This window comes from Rhinolophus sinicus, linkage group LG02, assembly GCF_036562045.2.
Source record: "Rhinolophus sinicus isolate RSC01 linkage group LG02, ASM3656204v1, whole genome shotgun sequence".
NCBI classification, from domain to species: domain Eukaryota; kingdom Metazoa; phylum Chordata; class Mammalia; order Chiroptera; family Rhinolophidae; genus Rhinolophus; species Rhinolophus sinicus.
Window position 1 is genome coordinate 154,342,981 of NC_133752.1, and position 17,104 is coordinate 154,360,084.

Consider the following 17,104-nt stretch of genomic DNA (forward strand, 5'->3'; position numbering starts at 1 on the left):
TTTCAGTCACTTAAGGCCATAATTTCAAATTTTGCTCTTGTCAAGTCAGGACTCCAGATGGAAATAAACAAATGTATGCATTTTTCTTTTAAATCATACAACAAAAGGAGTGTCTTCTAACTCATCCTCATTTTTCCCCCAAGAGGAATTTTTATTCAATCAGTATGTATTAAAAACATACTTACCAACAGGAATATATTTCCCTAACTGGCTTGCCATCCTTTCAGGTAAGGCCAAAGCTTCTGATGGAGATCCATAAAGATTACTGAGAATGGATTAACAGACACATTTTCTATACAAATTGCTTTTCCTTACCATTTAAAACTATATGAATTTGTATTCAATTCCACCATTAATTTTTATTTTTAAAAGAGCATATTAGAACCAATATTTATATTCATTTAAAAGTTCACTTTTTGAAAACCCTTTATCTACTCAAATGCTGCAGAATCCAGTGTGCTCCCAGACAACCGAGAGGGCTAGGGCAGCTAGGATATTTCTGTGTTCTTTCATAGCTCCTACTTTCCAAATAATTTCAGTTTATTCTAAACTCTTCATGGTCATCAGGTTGTGTGAAATTTTAATTATACCATTTTGCATAAAATTAATATATATTAGATGTCAAAGAAAATCATGCTAGCATCATATCATAGTGTGGGTCTCAGGTAGTTTATTTTTAATAACTTTGACAATTAATATATTACTTTAATGAAACTTTAGCTCATGATACATAAGTCATTTTTTAAAAGGTAATAATCATAGCGCAGTTCATTTCAGAAGCCTAAGGTACTTAGAGGATTCTGCTTGAACCAAATGACCCAATGAAACGCTGGCATATAATGTCTAAATCTTTTCTTTCTTTGCAACTCGTTTCTAAATCCTGAGTTTACCAAAACTCCTGTTCTCCCAGCTACTCTTTTATCTCCACCAACCCTCCAGATTTTAGACTGTCATGGTAGTGGGAAGGAGGTGAGTACAAGTAAGAAGAGAGAACTGCAGAGTGGAAAGGCGTGGGGGGGCATGGAGAGTAATGGAGCAGAACACCACACCTACCACTCTCCCTCACAATCCAAACAAATGTTTCGTCTGCCTCCTCCAATCTCCCAAAGCTTACAACCCCAGATGACTGCTCAAATGCCATTTGAAGTGGTAGCCCCAGGCTTTCAGCTCAGAATCCTGTATAATGTGCCTGCAAAGTAAGTGTTCAAAAATAAATTCTCACAATGCAAAAACATCCTACAACAGCAGAAGGCCTACTCAACGTACAAGAACATGCAAACGAGCAGATGTTTTATGTAGGTATTTCGACATTTGACACACTAAAATCTGAAGCCATAAACATTTGAAAGGTACAACACAAATTTAGGTGGCCAACAAAATAAACGGAGAGCGTTATTCCCACTTTCTTTTGCGCTGCCCTCCGGCCCTTGGGCATGGCCAGCTATCTGGTCTCCTGCTTTCTCCTTGTCCTCTATGTTCCAGTGATGCTGAAGGCTGACGCTGTTGTTTCGCAAGTGTGCACCTGTGGCAAAAGGAGGGCTGCATGACCAGCAGTTCTCGCCATCCAGCATATGCAGGAAGGCAGTCCTTTGGTTTATGGCTGTTGTAGCAATTTTCACAGCCTGTTACTGTTTATGGCTTTGGGCTCTTCACCTTGTATGCTACCTGATCCCTTGACTCCAAACAACTGACCTACTTTTCACTTCGGTGATCTGCCGTTGCTGTTTCCTGGCAGTTTGTGGCCAGGCTGCCTCATTTGAAAAACGTACCTCTGTGTATCCTTATAATACCTCTCCTGTGTCTTCAGCAATGTGCTCTGCTTCCATTCCTCAGACAGCTGATACTTGGGTATTCCATTGTCAGAACTGAGACAACTGGTGTGGGTAAAGGGAAGGGAAAGACTTCCCTGACTGCCTAAATGTCTCTCGCAACTTGTCATAAGACTTAAAATTCTTATTAATTGTTAAGGCACTACCAATTTACATCCAAAGTGTTAAAGGTCCCTATAAATGATACATGGAGAAGGTAACCAATAATTTCATAATGGTCACTGTTTATTTAGCATCCACTATGAGTTAGCCACTGTATAAAATTGTCCTTAAAATCCAAAACTCCTGCAAGGTGTTATTATTGCCTCCATTTACAGATGAAGAAACCAAGACTTCCAGAAAGGCTACATAATTTTTTCCAGGATGATATCTAGCAAGTGACAGGGCAAGATTCAAACCTGCGACTGTCTGACCCCAAAGCCCAAGGTCACCACAGTGCACACTGATAATGCAGCCAAGTGGGCTTGGTCAGACATTCACACCTAGCACAGGAGCTGGGGTGCTCAGTAAATGTTTTATGAGGCCGTGAATGAGCACCTTGTTGTGAATTACTTAACCAGATTGGCTTCCAGTTACCTGGCAAGTATACTGAATAAGTGAGACCCTGGGCAAGTTAGCTGTGGTAGAACAAAGAAAAGGTGCAGTCCAGTGCAGAGGGCCCAGCAGCTACAGGTCTGGGTAACACCCATCCGGAGAAGCCAGGGGGAAAAAAAATCACAAAATTACTATAATGTGAGAAGGACGGCAGTGAGGAGAATAGAAAGAAACAACCCAGTAAAGATAAGGAAGAACCAAAAACAAGTCTGGGCTCATATTGTGGCTCCAAGATGACTCTACTGCTACCAACCCTTCTTTCTCTCTTTTACCATCTCACATTCAACTTTACACAACTAGGCACTCACGGAAATGAGATTAGAACTCGGGGCTTTTCCCATTGGGTAATACAGCGTCCCGTATGCACAGGCTTTACATTCTTAAAAGTGCAATTAACCTCACTTTGAGGCTGTATTTTACCTCACTTTGAGTTGTATTTTTCTCACGATCATTATCCATTATCTCAAATGTATTTCTATTCTCGACCTGTCGAAGAGAAAGATCTGTACATTTTTTGAGGGAGGTAGGAAGGAAAAATTACCTTTGAAAGCAAAAAGAACAAAAGTTAAAGCAGATTAAAGGCTATCATGTGTAAAGCCATGGAAAATGGACCATGGTTTCACTGGAACTGTGCTGTTGTTTTGTGAAAGAATCGTTCAGGAAGAAGCAATAGCCAGTGAGTAAGGGCCTTGAAGTGAGCTTCGAGAGGAAGTGTAATGAACCCTGACAAGAGAAATGGATGGATGAGACCCATGTGACTGGCCATAGCAAAGGCTAGAGAGGAAATAAGCTGTGGTGTTGTTTCAGAGGAAGGAAAAAAAAAAAAAGAGTTGAGGATCTTAAGAAGTGAGAAAGAAAACTAGTTCAAAAAGTCTGCATGAAGCACAGCACCCAGCACTGTTGGGAAGGCTGGTAAGAGTATTACTATGAGGGCAAATGGAATGGACCCATTGAGCTACTGAGTCAGGAGACTCCGAGAAGAACCGTTCCATAGTGAGGTCAAATGGAATTGGACCGGGGAACCAGAGTGGCAGACTCCACTTCTCCATGAGAAAGCCCGTCCTCATCCTAGGATCAAAGTCAACTGGTTTAGTAAGATGGATCCGAACTGTCCAGTGCAAAGGCTAGTAATAAACTGGGAGGTAAAAATGAGAAGTACATTGAAGAGTCTGGTTAACTCGTGAAACCTTGCCAACCTAATAACTGAACAGCACAAAAGGAAAAATTTGCCATTTCTCCCACTGGCATTGATACCCTTCCTTTTCCTCTTACTGTAGTTAACCCAAAGTGCATATTACTTGTATTAAAATATGCTCCACTGCTGTGAGTAAAGAGAAACAAAAGGTGGTACAAGTCTCCATGCTCCTGAGGATTCCATGATCCCATTTCACTCAATTAATTCTTCAACAAGCTTGATTCTCCACTGACAACAGGTCAAACATAATTGACATGAAACACCAGAGAGAAATTGTTTCAAAGAGTTTTCTTTTTTAGCTGTCTCTGAGAACTCATTTAAGAGAGAACAAATAAAACAATATCCAATCTGAGGTTGTAGGTAACAAAGAATGAGGCACAAACCAAGATTGTAAGATTACATCATAAATTCGGAGAGGGAGTATTGATATCTGTTCACAACACTATTTGGCAAAGCTAGTCAACAAGTAGACTCCTAAATATTTTTTTAAGATGGTGAAGACATTTTGAATTCCTATATAACACTGGGTTGAATCAATATTTAGGAAAATGTTGAAATTCAAAAAAGACATGTCTTAAAATGTTTCAATTGCTATAGAAATGAGTTTCATTAAAGTTAAAAAAAAATGTTAAAGACTAGAGAAATATTTACATATTTTGAAAGATCTACAGTTTTTCTAAATCTGATAAAGAATGACTATTTATTTGCTTTTGTACAAAGGAATATTTTTAGATGTAGGCTGATTTGCTTCCCTTATTTAGCAAAGTTATAAAAAAAATTGCCATTATTTTGTTACATGCAAGGAACATAGAATATCAACTAGGTGTAATTCTACCTATAAAATTGTGTCCCTTCCTGTCTAAATTCTCACTAATTGCTGTCCAAAATCCAGGAAACAAATGGGTTTGGATAACACATCTCTCATTTTATAAACCTGCTATCCAAGTTCTCTATGACATAAAGAGCTATATAGTAAGGAATACTTATACATAACAGTTTCGGTGAAGCAAAATGTCTCACTTATGAAATACATTTGGCTGCTAGTAACAGACTGGAAATAACAGTGGCTTAAATAGGATGGAAGTATTTTTCCCAAATATGATGGAAGTCTGCAGGTAGGCAGCCAGGTCTGAAATGGGAGCCAGTCAACATGGATCCAGGTGCCTTTCTGTCTTTCTTTTCCATGTACCTGATCTGTGGCTTTTATCATCAAGGTTGTCTCAGGTCCAAGACAGCAGCTACAACTCCACTCATCACATCTTTATTCTAGTAGGAAACAGAAGGCAGTAGGAAATAAAAAAGGGTCCTCACCAGCTACCTAGCCATGTTTTAAAGAGCCTTTCAAGAAGACTCACCCAACAATTTTTCCATCTCATTGGCCAGAACTTTATCTCATGGCCACACTCAGCTGCAAGGGAGGTACAAATGCAAACCTTTATCTGGGCACCTTGCCACACCAAATAAAAATCTGAGTTTTCTTGTTAAGGAGTAAGACTATTGTGTAGTACCTGTCAGTCTCACCAAAAGCTATTATTAAAGCATTAAAAATACATATTATCCAATGCAATTATTTGAATGATTTATGAATGATAACTTTTGTGGGATTCATTGTACTACTGTTCCCATCATTAACATATACAGTGTAAGAGTTAACTCTCTGACACATGCCTAAACAAAGGAGGTTAGCCTACCCCTAAAAACATAATAGATACATTGAAGCTTTGGTATAAAGTCTTTCTAATGGAGCAGCAATGCTTAGGTAAAGGTTAATCCAATTTGGATCCGGACCAAGAGAGTAGTTCTCAGGCATCTCCAAAGAGTAGTTTAGGATGGTGTGACTGGGGCTTTAACTCTCCCATAATCTCACTCAACTCCAGCCCCATCCCCAATTATTTGATATAAATCATTTTCTCAACTTTATTTCACACACACACACACACACACACACACACACACACACTCCTACCTGTAGGCTCAGTTTCACAGTCCCCCTTGCACTGATTTCCAACCAGATTGCAGATTCCAGCCCTAAATTTCTCTAATGTGGCAACACTGGAGTTGCCTCTGTTGTGACTACAAAAATACTTCAAGGACACAGAAGGTTGCCCCCCTTTTCTGTGCATGCTAATTCAATGTTAGAGGAGCTTTTTAGGTGTTAATTAGCATCACTAGAAAAGACAGAAAAACAGGGTGAGAGAACACATGTTTTCAAAGTGGTTTGCAAATATTCCCATTAGCCATTTAAACTATCCTACCCACATGAAGACATTAGAGATAATGAGAATGAGATTCAAGATGCTGTTGCTAAGGCACTTATTCAAACCAGGGTGAAAATCCCACTATAAATAATACATTAAAAAGCTGGTTGCTTTGTGCTTTCCTACACTATAATTCCAATAAGCATCCTTATCATTATCAGCAACTCTTTTGAACCAAAGTGTTCCCCATTTCTTTCATTAGAAAGTATGTATCACTTGTTAAGATTACCAGCCCAGATTTCTCTTAGGGTAGGTAACAAAGAAATATTATTTGCTTGACTGATGTTTAATCCAAAGTCATTGTTCTGTTTCCTAGGTGACTCATTCAAGCACCACAGAGCCTGACAGAAATGAAAGAATCTTCTGTGATATATTCTATTGTGTTAAAAGTTTTAGCCATTTTTCCAGGTGTTCATTACAGATTGTTGGAGGTTATAATTACAGGTATACACAAAGTTATTTAATGCTTGATCCTCATTTTTATATAACCAAGAGTGATTTTCTTATTTGATGCTTTATAATTCTAAGCAAATGTTAAAGAAGACATAGCAGTTAATAATGATATTTTAAGAAACCAATTTTGGATCATTGCTTTTGATGTTTGAAAATTCAGTCTAAATTTATTTGCTCTGTGTTGAATGTCATATTACTTTGAAACATACAGTATGTTTCATAAGGTAAGTTTCAGGCAGACTGTATTGTGTTGGACTTAATTCTAGTTGGCAGATATAAAACCTAACATACACTGAGCACCTAATATGTGTCAAAGCTTTAGAAATTTATATCTCACTTGATTTCCATGAGAACCATGAGATATTCGTATTAGCGTAAGAGAAAACTGAGGCTCAGAGAGGTTAAAAAATTTTGTTCATGGGGAGAGATCCAAGATTGCAGAGTAGATAAACAATGTGCCTGTGTTCTTCCATGAACACATTAAAATTACAACTAAATTACAGAAAAATCAACCTGGAGAACCATCTGAAGTCTAGCCAAACAGAAGTCCTATAACTGAAAATATAAAGAAGCCATGCCTTTATAGATAAGAGACTGGTAGAAGGGCTGGAGACACAGAATGGGCCCCACACCTGCATGTGGAGGTTAAGAAGCAGGAGGGTTATCTTGGCCACCTTGGTTCCCACTGGAGAAGCAAGGGACCCCAGCCCCTGACGTCAGGCTCCCCAGCCCCGGTACTAGTGCCAAGAAGAGGAGCCCCCGCAACAACTGGCTATGAAAAACAGTGGGGATTCTGACCATTCAGGTGAACTGGAAAGCAGCGGGAAACTCAGACGTCCTCTGAATCAGCCTATGCACAGACTCACTCACCCACAAGCCTTCACCTTGGGCTCCAGTGGAGGGACAGTGACTGGGGGGGAGGGGGGCTTGGAGACATACGGGGCACAGACTGAGGTGTGTGGCTTCTGGGGAGGGGGCGATTGGAGGACAGGCAGCATTTTCCTGGTGAGGGGTCCACTTTCCTATCACCAACAGGCTGGCACCATCTGTCATGCAGGAGACCCTGCTCGCTGCGCCATTTGTCGTGTGGGGCGGCCTTGGGGGTCTCTGCTTCCGCTCCCCACATAAGAACGCAGGATATGGTGAGGCCAAAAAGGAACACCCACGGAGCTATAGGTAGGGGAGTCATACCACTATATTCTCTCTGGCGGCACTATACTCTCACTGGAGGCTGGATCCACACTGTCCACAAACTGCCATCCGCGCTTGCCAGCCCAGCCGCCATCTTCTTGCTAGCCCCATTCTCTCTCTTTTTCTGCTAGCGTAGCCACAGCAGTTATATTAGTGGCCAATGGCTCACTGGTTACAGCTGACGGCCAACTAGGCACAGCTGATGGCCATCCAATCACATTGATGGCCATTTACTACCTGAGCCAGCACCTTTCTATGTGAGGCCGAGAGCCTGGAAACTACTTTCTGGGGCTCTGCCCCCACATACACTGAGCACCTAATATGTGTCAAAGCTTTAGAAATTCATATCTCACTTGATTTCCATGAGAACCATGAGATATTCGTATTAGCATAAGAGAAAACTGAGGTTCAGAGAGGTTAAAAAATTTTGTTCATGGGGAGAGATCCAAGATTGCAGAGTAGATAAACACTGTGCCTGTGTTCTTCCATGAACACATTAAAATTACAACTAAATTACAGAAAAATCAACCTGGAGAACCATCTGAAGTCTAGCCAAACAGAAGTCCTATAACTGAAAATATAAAGAAGCCATGCCTTTATAGATAAGAGACTGGTATAAGGGCTGGAGACACGGAATGGGCCCCACACCTGCATGTGGAGGTTAAGAAGCAGGAGGGTTATCTTGGCCACCTTGGTTCCCACTGGAGGAGCAAGGGACCCCAGCCCCTGACACCAGGCTCCCCAGCCCCGGGTACTAGTGCCAAGAAGAGGAGCCCCCGCAACAACTGGCTGTGAAAAACAGTGGGGATTCTGACCATTCAGGTGAACTGGAAAGCTGCGGGAAACTCAGACGTCCTCTGAATCAGCCTATGCACAGACTCACTCACCCACAGGCATTCACCTTGGGCTCCAGTGGAGGGACAGTGACTGGGGGGGGGAGGGGGGCTTGGAGACATACGGGGCACAGACTGAGGTGTGTGGCTTCTGGGGAAAGGGCGATTGGAGGACAGGCAGCATTTTCCTGGTGAGGGGTCCATTTTCCTATCACCAACAGCCTGGCACCATCTTTCCTCTGTTGAGCCTGCCCCCTCAGGCCAAATCTGAATCTTATTGTCCTGGTGAGCTCCACCCTGCTGACTCACTGGGATCCCACCCCACCCAACTTTCGAAACACTAGAGGCACTTTCTCCACAAACAGCCAGCCCCACCCACATTACCCTTTTTCTTGGAAAACTATCAGAGTCCATGGGTCCCAGGTGGACAGCAACTGGCCTCAGTGTGCTCTGAGACTTTTGCTGAGTTGCTCTAGGCTCAGCACTGGCACCAAACCAGAATTTACATTAACCTCATGACCACAATTCTTCCCATTCTAGTGACTCCCTGAGACCCTGCCTCACCCAACTCATGTACAGCATGAGGTGTTAGCAGTGGCTGAACCTTAAGGGAGCCAACAGGTGGCAGCAGGCCTTGGGCTTTCCTGGCTTTTTGCAGAGCTACCCTAGACACGGTACTGGTGGCAACCATCCTCAGTTCGCAGCGTGGCTTCTCCCATGCACCTCTAGGTCCAGCACAGGCAGTGAACAACTGCAGATCACTTTGTAGCTCTTACCAGGTAGCCCCGGGCCAGTCAGAGGAAGTGGGTGACCTGGGCCTGCATTGGAGCCCCTCCCTCCCAAGAGGCCCCAGAACCAATATACTTGGAGGTTGGCTTCAGACCACAGCAGAGCACCACACAAATAGCCCCACTAGTGGTACATTTGAAGGGTGGTCTCAACAGACACCACAGCCTGTTGAGCCAAATCCCACCCAGTGGGTAAGCCTCCCAAACTGCAGCCCATAAGCTGTGGACGTGGCCAAACCCCACAATCAGTCAGCTTCAGGGTCAATCCCACCCACTGACATGCCAAGAGCAATCAAAGCTCAACTATAAAAGGAGGGCACAGACAATCCACACAAGGGGTACTCCTGGAGCATCCTGCTCAGGTGACCAGGGAGACTGCCACTGGGGCCCATAGCTCACCTACTACATGAGGCCACCTGGCCAAGACTAGGAGACATAGCAGATCTACCTAATACATACACAGAGGCAGCCAAATGAAACAAAGAAATGCGTTCCAAAAGAAAGAATAGGAGAAAACTCCAGAGGGGGGAAAAAAAAAAAACCTCAACAAAATGGAGACAAGCAACCTACCAGAGAGAGTTCAAAACAATGGTTTTAAGATACTCAAGGAACTTTGTGAGAACTTCAACAAAGAGATAACAAACATAAAAAAGGACATAGAAACCATAAAAAAGAACCCGTCAGAAGTGAAGAATATAGTAATTGAAATGAAAATACACTAGAAGGAATCCCCAGCAGACTAGGTGAAGCAGAGGAATGAATCAGCAATTTGAAAGACAAGGTAGAATAAAACACCCAATTGGAACAGCAATAAAGAAAAAAGAATTAAAAAAAAAAAAAAGTGAGGATAGTTTAAGAGACCTATGGGGCAACATCAAGTGTAACAACATTCTCATCATAGGGGCACCAGAAGAAGAGAGAAAGCAAGGGGTTGAGAACCTATTTGAAGAAATCATGACTGAAAACTTTCCTAACCTGGCAAAGGAGATAGACATACAAGTCCAGGAAGCTCAGAGAATCCCAGACAGGATGAACCCAAACAGCCTCACACCTAGACACATTATAATTAAAATGGCAAAGGTTAAAGAAAAAGAGAGAATCCTAAAAGCAGCGAGAGAAAGGCAACTAGTAACTTACAAGGGAGCTCCCATAAGATTGTGAGCTGATTTCTCAACAGACACTTTGCAGGGCAGAAGGGATTGGCACAAAATATTCAACATGATGAAAAGCAAGGACCTTACAACCAAGACAACTCTACCCAGAAAGGCTACCATTTAAAATTGAAGGATAGGTAAAGAGCTTCCCAGACAAGAAAAAGGTAAAGAATTTCAGGAGTTCATCACCACCAAACCCGTATTACAAGGAATGTTAGAGGGACTTCTTTAAAATGGTGGGAAAAAATCAAAATTATGAATAACAAAATGGCAATAGCTACATATTTATTAACAGTTACTTTCAATGTAAATGGATTAAATGCTCCAATCAAAAGACATAGGAGGGATGAATGGATAAGAAAACAAAACCCTTACATATGCTGCCTACAAGAGACTCACTTCAGATTCAAGGACACACACAGACAGAAAATAAAGGAATGGAAAAAAGATATTTCATGAAAAGAAAATGGGAAAAAAACAAAACACAAAATACAAAAACACTGGGGTAGCAATACTTATACCAGACAAAGTAGACTTTAAAACAAAGGCTATAACAAGAGACAAAGAAGGACCCAGTAATCCCACTTCTGGATTAAATAAAGGAATGGAAAATAAGATATTTCATGAAATGGAAATGGAAAACAAACAAACAAACAAACACAAAAAATAAAAACGCTGGGGTAGCAATACTTATATCAGACAAAATAGACTTTAAAACAAAAGCTATAACAAGAAACAAAGAAGGACCCAGTAATCCCATTTCTGGGTATTTATCTGAAGAAACCCAAAACACTACTTTGAGGGGACCTGTGCATCCATATATTCATTGCAGCTTTGTTCTCAATGCCAAGATGTGGAGGTAGCTTGGGTGTCTGTTGATGGATGAATGGATAAAGAGTAGGTGGTACATATATACAATGAAATATTGATTAGCCATGAAAGAGAATGGGTTATTGCCATCTGCCAGTGGCATGGATTGAACTGGAGGGTGTTGTGCTGAGTGGAGTATATCAGACAGAGAAAGACAGATGCAACGTGATTTCGTTTATACGTGGAATCTAAGAACAAAATTAACAAAAACAGAAACAAACTCAAAGACACAGAAAACATTTTGAGTTGACAGATAGGAGGAGGGTTAGGGGTGTGGGTGAAAAAAGGGGAAGGGATCAAGAAGTATAGTTTGGTTGTTACAAAGTAGTTATGGGGATGTAGGGTATAGCATATGGAATATAGTCAATAATATTGTAGAAACTATGTATGGGGTCAGATGGGTACTAGATTTGTCGGGATGATAGATGGGAGGGGTTGGGGGCAAGGTGAAGAAGGTGAAGGGATCAAAAAATACAAATTGGTCATGAAATACAAAACAGTCATGAAAATGTAAAGAAAAAACATAGGGAATATAGTCAATGATATGGTAATAACTATGTGTAGTGCCAGGTGGGTACTAGACTAGTCAGGGGAATCACTTCTTACATTATAAAAATGTCTAACCACTATGCTGTACACCTGAAATTAATATAAAATAATATTGAATGTAAACTGTAATTGATAAATTTAAAAAGGGGGGAAGTGAAAAGGGGATAAGAGGTCCAAATTTCCAGGTATAAAACAAATAAGTCATGGGAATGTATGTAATGTACGGAAGGGGAATATAGTCAATAATATTGTGATAGCATAGTACGGTGTCAGACGGGTGCTAGACTTATGGTGACCACTTGTTTATGTATGTAAATGTTGAATAACTATGGTGCACCCCGGAAACTAATATAATACTGTATGTTAGTTATATTTTGAGTAAACATCGTTTTTTAAAAAACTGTTCACGTCATACAGCTTGTACATGACTTTTTCTCCCATAACAGGGTTTCCTCTGTAGAAAAGCCTAAAACAAATAGTGCAGTTCTTTATAGTAATTATCTTAGAAAGTAATGAGACAATTCTCTTCCATCAGAAGTTTCTAATTCAGAGACAAAATGGACGAATGGCTGTTTATAGTTTTATGTGTACATGCATTGTACACAAGCAGGTGTACTACTCACATCATTGTTGTACACATTATATTCTCTTCCATTGCCTAAAAATTTTATGGAGGACGTGAGTTTTTAAATGTCATTATTTGACAATTAATCAGACAGAAGACCTCTGTCAGAAGTCACAAATTACCAGTTCATAGGTCAAATGTAACCTGCAGTCATGGTTCTTTTTGTTGTTGTTGTTTGTTTTGTTTTCTCATTGGTTTTATAAAATACATGCAAATAAAGCTTTTTACATAAACTCCCAATTTCTGAGTTCATTTGAAAACCAGAATAGTGTTTCCCCTGGGCCTGAAATCCCATGGCGCATCAGTCAGTTGGAACTGAGTACTAGCAGCTCCCTTTAGACGGAGCCTGTGCTCCATCTGGGTGCTGCAGTCTACATCTGCCAGCTTCATCCATTTAGTTCTCTCTCCAAGTGGGACCTCTCTACTCGTTCAGTCAAAATGGTAGAATATGGCCACCCTACACTTCCCAAAATGACAGTCACAGTTCTAGCCACCTGGAGAGAAACAAATTAAATAATTGTTTGTTAGAAACAACTTAAGTAATTGTTTTTACTAAGTCCAAGTTCCAAATTCCCCTCTGTATACATTTGCATCTGTGACATCTAACTTAGGTTTGAAGCACCAGTGCCACCAAATTGTAAAAAGTAGGAATTCTGAGCCTGTTTTTCAAACCCAAGATCCATCTCCCCTCCGATGGTAATTGCCTTTCATTCATAGGCTAATGTGTACTGGGTAAACCAGCCAGCTTGGCCAAGGGTAATTTGACACCTGAGACAAGCAGGGTTAGTCACATGCTCTCCTAGGATTTTGGAACTTGGACTTAGAAACAATTATTTAACCTCTCCATGTGGCTAGAACTGTGACTGTCATTTTGGGAAGTGTAGAGTGGCCATATTCTACCATTTTGACTGAACGAGTACAGAGGTCCCACTTGGAGACAGAGAAATAACGAGAGAAGCAGAGATGAAGCCAGGCCCTTGGATCGCTGACATTCTCCTGTATCTTTATGATAAATCCTGCTATTTGCATACATTGTCTTAAAATGTTTTCTGTCTCTTACAAATGCTTGTCCTATCCTTTAAATTTACTGACTGTCCCTTTCCATGCCTCAATTTCCCAATCTCTGAAAGTTAAAAAACAAGCCCTGATCATATATTGTTCGACCTTTCAGATGGGCTTATAAGTCTATACATATTCTTTGAAAACTGAAAGACATGATACAAATCTAAAGCACTATTACTATGACAGTTCTGACTTAATAGATGAGGGAAAGTGGGAAAATATTTGTGGCTAGAGCAGAGGATTCACATATGTAAGTAACAGGAAAAAAGAATGTATCATTGATGGGGCCAACAGTAAGGTGCCACTGTTAAATCAGTTAATGTTTAAAGCAAGAGGTTAAACGATGCAATTTTTATAACTGTCTGAGCAGTCTCTGCTCAAAACATAATTACCATAAAAATATTTTGTTTTTAAAGGAAAAATCTTACAATACAGATTTTTCAAAAGAAATTCAGTTTAAATGTATAAACTAATAGGAACTTTCTAAATAGTTATTGTACGGAGTGAATATATCGTCATGCTAATTACCCAGAAAAAAAATCATACAATTTCATAACTTAAAAAAGCATTTTTGGAAAACTGTTCAGCACCCTTATTTCCTAGTTCCACTGAGGATAAGCGACTTAGTAACATCCATTACTATACGTGAAACAAAAATTATCAACCTTTTACATTTTAGAAATGTTTACAGAGCACGGTGATCACGATTAAACCCCCAACTTATGAACACTTAATGCAGTAAATGGAGAAAAAAAAAATGAATGAGCCCTACATACATGTGAGAAGCAACAAGGAACAAAATAAAGTCTCTGACATCAAGGACTACAAGGTCCAGTAGGAAGGCGGGAATATGTTCTCACACATCTGTGACTACAGGGAAGAGGAATAGAGGTGCTACAATAGACACATAAAATGCCAAAGGCATTTTAAGAAACTAGACTTCATATATACTGAGACTGAGGAACGGTTACATGCAGGTTGAAACAGCTCCAAAGGATGCGTTAAACACTGAAAGGTAGAGACAGCAGAAAAAGAGGTGGGGTACACAGGGAGAGGTATGAGGAGTTGTCTTCCAGATCAGGAAACAGCATGACACCAACCATGCAGTGTGGTTTTTAGTGATGACTGGGTCAGTGGGACTGACGCACAGGGCACAATTAGGAAAGACATTCCAGAGGGCCGGAGGTGCCCCGCTCAGGAGCCTGCACCCTATTCTCTAGGCAGTGGGGAGGCACTGAGAGTCAGTGTGCAGGGGATTGAGCAGACCAGTCTGAAGAGAATTTCAGGAAATGAACTTGACCACTGAGTGTGGATTTGTTCATGTGGGGCTAAAATAGAAAATAATATAAGGTAAGAAGTGCAGGGCAATGAGACACAACGAAGGGAAGCCAAAGGAAGGTCATGCTTTCAGAGGCAGAACCAGTTGAATCTTTAAGATTTAGAAAATAATTGGATGTGAGGATTTGAAAGGGGCACAAATGAGGGACTGGGTAGATGGAATAATTTATTTTAAAAGTAATTGTCTACTCTGTCCAATGCTTCATTGAACTTTGCTAAGTAATTAGCAAGAGTGATTTACTGAATAGAGATTGAATATGGAAGAGTTCTGTCTCACAGTTTCAAAACTGAGAATTTTAATTATGATCTGTGTCATTTTTATATTGGATACCAGCGATGTGGTTAGTATATACAAGCAAGTCTTCCCAGGTCTGGAAGCAGCTAGGTTGCAGATTAGAAGGGCTTGCTTTTAAGTGATGGTATCATATAAAGAAAACTGAAATCTAAAGTAAGGGGTAATTTGCTAAAGACATAATGAATTCATTTCTTACATATGTTAACAAAGTGAGGTAAAGAAGACAGAGAAGGAGTTAAAGGGCATTAGTCAAGGTTCTCCAGAACAGAACCAACAGGATGTATACATACATTGAAGGAGAAATTTAGTTTAAGGAATTGGATCATGCAATTGTGAGACTTGGCGAGTCCAAAATCTGATGGGGTAAATCCTTTTTCCAAATAAGTAACATTTATAGATTCCGGGGATTAGGATATAGACCTATCTTTTTTTTGCTTTTGTCACAGCAACCACTGAAAAGATAAGACATCATGGAAAGATATGACATTATGGAAAGGAACATAGAGCCATCTAAAGCTGAAACAGTAAAGTATCTCAAGCTAATATTTTGTGCAGTATCAGAAAGACATCAAGTATCACGATGTTTTCCCTAAAAAATGTTGCAATATCCCCCAGGCAGTCCCATGAGTTCATTGTTGCTTGGCACCTCAGCATACAGTTTGAGAACCATGGATTTAAGGAGAGGTGAGGAAGGATATATAGACATAGAAAGTGTAGATTATATTTATAAAACAGTAGAAACTTAGGGAAGGAAAGTTAGAAGATATGCAGAAGATTAGCAAAGATAGTCTAAAGATAAGGTGAAAAGCAACAAAAAATAAAAAGGATATACATATGGACTACATCAAAATTAAAAACTTCTGTGCATCAAAGGACATGATCAATAGAATGGAAAAGAAACCTATAGAATAGGAGAAAATATTTGCAAATCATATATCTGTTAAGGGATCAATATTCAGGATATATAAAGAATTCCTACAACTCAACATCAACAAAACAAACAACCCAATTTAAAAATAGGCAAAAGACTTGAATAGATATTTCTCCAAAGATACACAAATGGCCATAAATATATGAAAAGATGCTCAACATCACTAACCATTAGGGAAATGTAAATCAGAACCACAATGAGATACCACCTCACACCCATTAAGATAGCTACCATAGACACTGACCAAAAAACAAACCAGAGAATAACAAGTGTTGTTAAGGATGTGGAGAAACCAGAACCCTTGTACACTATTGGTAGTAATGTAAAATGGTGTGGCCACTATGGAAAAGAGTACGGTGATTCCTCAAAAACATTAAAAAGAGAATTATCATACCGCCTAGCAATTCTACTTCTGGGTATATGCCCAAAAGAATTGAAAGCAAGGACTTGAACAGATTGTTTGTACACCCATGTGCATAGCAATGTTATTCACAATAGCCAGAAGGTGAAAGTCATCCAAGTGCCCAACAACAGGTGAATGGATAAACAGAATGTGGTACATATACATACAATGAAATATTATCGAGCCTTAAAAAGAATGAAATTCTGACACCTGCTATAACACAGACAAACCTTGAGGACATTATGAGAGGTGAAATAAACTAGTTACAAAAAGACAAATACTGTGTGACTCCACTTATATGAGGTATCAAGAGTAGTCAAATTCATAGAGCCAGAAAGCAGAATGTTGTTTGCCAGGGGCTGGTGGTTGGGTATAAATGGGGAATTGTTTATTGGCTATAGAGTTTCAGTTTTGCAAGATGAAAAGAGTCCTAGAGATTGGTTGCACAACAATGTGAATTTTAAGTTACATGTATTTTGTCACAATTTTTTTAAAGTTAAGGGGAGAAGTTATGTGATTGGGATCAAATTTAAGATGTAAGAAAGAGAGATTAAAGGAGCAAGATTTGTACTATAATCTGTTCTCTTAAGTAGGTAAAATATATGCTAGCACTCTATATACTCAATAAAACACTCTATATACTCAATAAAACATCGCTAGAACTCTATATACTTAATGAAACATTTCTCCGTTAGTACAATGTCAAACTTTAACCAATCTGAAATAAACATACATA

General features: G+C 39.9%; 1 long non-coding RNA gene across 1 annotated transcript; it reads right to left on the reverse strand.

Moving 5' to 3' along the window:
• Positions 1-655: 655 nt before the first annotated feature.
• Positions 656-5,399, reverse strand: LOC141570110 (uncharacterized). The gene is made up of 2 exons (XR_012494006.1): positions 4,974-5,399; positions 656-4,884 (listed from the first exon to the last, which is right to left on the reverse strand). It is a non-coding gene; the product is annotated as an uncharacterized LOC141570110 (long non-coding RNA).
• Positions 5,400-17,104: the final 11,705 nt, after the last annotated feature.